Source organism: Acyrthosiphon pisum, chromosome X (assembly GCF_005508785.2).
Source record: "Acyrthosiphon pisum isolate AL4f chromosome X, pea_aphid_22Mar2018_4r6ur, whole genome shotgun sequence".
In the NCBI taxonomy this organism is placed as follows: domain Eukaryota; kingdom Metazoa; phylum Arthropoda; class Insecta; order Hemiptera; family Aphididae; genus Acyrthosiphon; species Acyrthosiphon pisum.
This window is the reverse complement of record NC_042493.1, coordinates 93,895,771-93,900,726: the sequence shown is the minus strand read 5'-3', so window position 1 is coordinate 93,900,726 and position 4,956 is coordinate 93,895,771.

Below are 4,956 nucleotides of genomic sequence, written 5' to 3'. Positions count from 1 at the left end.
GCAAGTTTTCGCAATTATGATGAATTTCGTCTAAATTCTAACTTCAGACGCTCATAAAAAAATTGTGGATTTATTCTCAACTTTTTTTTTTAGTTACACAAATAACAACTTATGAAGTATCCTTGTATTACATTTTCACGGTTTTTGACCAAGCGAAAAATTATTGATGGACAATAATAATTGAAAATAAACTAACAAAATCTAAATTGTCTTATGCCTATAAATAACTCAAAAACAAACAACATATTTGAAATAATATCATTAGTCGAAACTTGTTCATATCATAAAAATTGTATGAAAATAAAATTATAATTATAATAATAATTTTATGTGCGATTATTCGTTATATGAGGCAAATACACTATAGACTATAGTCTATAACAGACAAAAGTATTTATGTTTTTGTTTGTTATTTCTTTTGGCACATTATTCATAAAATAATATCAGCTACTATAAAAATTGCACATTTTGTAAATGGAATCAGGAAAAAAGACCCTAGATAAAGTCCCCGATAAAAATCTCCCGAAAAGATGTAATTGAAAAAATTACTTTAATATATAATATTTAATTTAGTGTATTAATGTATTAACGTATTAATGATACGGTAAAAAAATGCATTACTTTTTAACACGAATAGGTCGATATATAATTTTAAATTTGGTATCATCATTTATGATTTTATAATATAATATTAATAGTAAGTGTATATTTAAGTAGAAATGTTTGTAAAATTATAATTATTTATTAATTTAAATTTAATTTATTCATACCCAAAATTAATTGTTTATTTAGTATTTTTTTTTATCATTTATCATTTCCTATAATAACTATTACTTATATTTAATTGAAAACTTTTGTAAGATCCTTATTCATTTTTATTATTTTTTACTTTAACGTATAAATATTACAATAATGCCTACCTATACCATTGATTACCTAAATATCAACGCCTATACTCAATTTATTATTAATAGTTTTTAGATTTTATAAGCGAAGCGAATGAATGTATTGTACCTATTTACAATGATGTGATGTTTTTTTCTATCTGTAGGTATACAAAATTTGTGGTAATAAGAATGCTCAGAGTTTCTGACTAAATATTCCGATTAGTTTTAGAAAGCGCCGAGAAAAACAAAGAAAAAGTGAAAAAATATGGTTATTAATTATTTTACGCTAAACCAATTTTTGAAATTTTATTTTTTTGGTGTAATTTTTCGTATATTAAGAACATGATTGAATTCAAATTTAACATAATATCTAACATATAAATATATAATGTAATATTATAATTTACAATGACATGCTCGACCACTTCTGTACAGCAGAGCGGTACCCACTTGTCCACTTTTTTTTCGTTGACTTTTGCAGAGGTCTTTTTAACGAGATTTTTTTTCTATACCTATTTTGTATACATTTATATTTTATATACCTTCCTGAAATTGTACAAAAAACATGTTTGTGGTTCTAATAACAGTTATATTTCGTCATGACACAGGAAAAAAACTAGAAGCCACTAGAGGACTTGTTCTGGTTAGGTTAATATTTAATTAATATTGGTCAGAGTTTTACCTAAAAAAACAAAACATTATTGATCCCCATAACAGGCATGTTTCATAATATTATTTTCACGCAACACAGATCACTGTTAAATCATATTCGATAGGTTATAGGTATTGTACTCGGTATTATATGAGTCAGCCAAGTCAAAATAACGCTCAAATTTCTCATATACTTAACTATACTAGTATTATACTACTTACTTGCAATTATTCCCGACAGAACAGTAACGAACGTTCGTCTATCACCGATAAATGTTTATACCTACTTTAGAATTAAAACACAAATCGATCGTCAAAATAATCGTCTTAAATAGTAAAATTGTTTGTTGCTAAAATATACTGTTGGTATTTTATAGAAACGTCACAAAAAAAAGGTAAACGTCGTCCGCTGCAGCCACAGACTATAATGACGTAGAATATTAATATCTATTTCCATATCTATGGCTGCAGTCGATAATAACGTTTCGGTGGACGCCGAGTGGACCGCGGTCTAATGGTATACCATTGTAGTGGTATAACGTCGTATAATGTAGTATAGTATAGTTCCTAAACCAGCTTGGCCGACGCCCGCGGGATACCGTGGCAATGGATACCACGGTAGGTACCTACTATAAACCTGCAACTACGGTAATTATTTAGCCCATAGAGTAGCACTATAGGCTCAGTCAAACAGAGAGCGGGCTGTCATGGTGTACGGGTACGGTCGGTATTATTATTTTACAGGCGTAACCACTTTCTGTTTGACTGAGCAATTTAGAAGCGACACAAGATCGCGGGTTCTTGCACTGAGGTTGATCTGTTGATAAAAACATTGGAACGAGCTTGCCCACGAACCCGAGTTTATAAAAATATTATTGTGTTTGTTTACCGTAGTTACGGAAAGGTTTACTGCGGTCGCTTTCAAGGCCATCTTGCCATATATAACAGTACAATGAAGTTACAATTTATTATTGTAAAATTGAACAATGATTCTAGTGTACCTACGTTTTGTTTACGGATCGAACACTGCTGCAAATACAGTTGTTAACCGCAATAATATTGCGTTGCGTCCAGTAGCGGCTAGTGAGTGAATAATATTCTGCGGAGACTTATATAAAATTACAACTTCTACGATTTTTGATTTTTTTTTTAAATGCAATAAATTATGACGGCTTACTACGGTGACTAACGGTACAGTCGTGGCCCGGCCTAAGTAAAAAAACCGTAGCGGCGGCATGACAGTGTATCGTTAATAATATTATCTCGAAGTAGGAGTTGCTCATTTAAACAGTGTACATTTTGATGGTTTTTTTTAAACAGACCTAACTAATTATCTACTGCATCAATTTAGTACCTAATAAAATTGAAAAAATCAGAAAAATTGTGCAGAGATCCTCTTGCAATAATAATCGAAATCGTACTGTTAGAAAGTAAGTTATTAAAGGATACGTGCAAACTTTTTAATGAGAAGTTATGGTAAAATCTGGAATCACGGCGGCCGCATCTCGCGTTGTCGTGTACGCGATGCATTTCATTATTGCTATTTCACGACTTCACGTATTTATTAAATTTTGTTTCATTTCGTTATCGACTATCCCTTCATTAAATCACTTTATACCTTAAATTTGTTATATTTTATTTAATGTAATTAATTGTTAAATTGTAATTATTACTAGTATTTGTGTAATAGTGTGTTATTACTGTTGTTAGTTATTACCGTGTTCGCATATTATAATACAATAGATTCCAAGCTCTATCAAGTATCAATTGTTACCTACGGTGGGAATCACGAATACATGACGTGAATTTTATGTACCTAGGTAGAAATACATATTGATACTACGAACACAGATAGACTACAATTACTACGTAATACTGTGTATTACTTCTTATTTATATACCGTTTTACTATTATTATTGTTTTTACCTTGTCATTATTAATTATTTAATTAACTGTAATTAAATTTAAGCACCCTCTCTTTAAATGCCCGATTGGCGTTCAATGTCAAAAATAAAACAAAGATGTAAATTAAAATAATATACATTTTGTCTTCAATTTGTCATCAATTTACGACCGAGAATAGTGTGATGGTAAAATATATATAAAGTAATGACCTCGCAATTATTGGTGATGTCCTATTCACGATTTTATTATAAGGTACATAGAGCTTCTCTACGATTACGTTACACCGAAATAATATTATTTCAGCCACCAGTGTAATATTATTACAATAATGCTAAAACATTTTAAAACCATCCATATACGTATACCTTATACTTACGGCACAGGGCAGGTGACACAGCTACACACCCTTGTCAGATACACGCAGTTTGTGTAGACAATGCTGGTCGTCTGCAGTGCGTATTATATTTATTTCTTATTACCCTGCAAAAGGTATAGGTAAAATAAACTCTGGTCTCTGAAAACGTGTTTCTATAGAACGCAGACACCACTTCTCGGCGGCGACACCCCACAGGTTTTGCCTGCGGACGATTCCTCGTATTGTACCTACCACCTGCTTGTACACAAATATCGTGTGGCCAATAGCTATTGATATATATTGATATTGTGAAAAGGCACGTTACCGGAATGTGTTGGTCGTAGTCGGCGGCGGCGGTGACGTGCCGGACAATGGTTATTTTTTAAGCCAGAAACAAGGTTTTTGCGGTATTCAAACGTAGCTGTCGACCGCAGAATTATTTATGGGATGTAAGACGACCCGACGAAGTCGCGTAAGAAAGCGAGGAAGAAATGTCCATTATTCCTATCGGCGAATTTCGTACCTAGTAGAATATAATAATATTATAGTCACTGCCACGTATCGGAAATAACATTTTTTTTTGTTCATATTATATAATATTTTACTAAAATCACAAACACGTTATATCAGTAGTGTGATTTCAAAATAGACTAGAGAGGTAATACATACCAATACATTTTTATTTGAAAAAATTGATGATCATCAAATTAAAAATAAAAAAAATATATGATTCCTAGGCAATATAGGTATTACTATATTATATCATATATATCTATACTATTATATAAAGAGGAGTTGTTAGTTGACGTTGTCGAGGGTAATATCTGGAACTACTGAACCTATTTCGAAAATTCATTCACCAATAGATAGCCACATTGTTTGTGAGTGCCATAGGCATACATTTATAAATAAATTCCAACCCGAGGAGGTGCTTAAACAGGAATTTTGAGATTTACGTTGGAAATTTTTGTTTATAAATTATTGCTGTTGGTTATAGAAGAAATAAATAGGAGAAAAAAGTATTTATTATTTTATCGGTTGCCATTGGTTATCGGGAAGTTCGGGTAAAATCATGCATCAAATCGAATTTTTACACATTGCTTACAAAGGTCGCTGAGTTGCATTTGTAGCCGCTGATCGACGTGTCTGCAATCCAC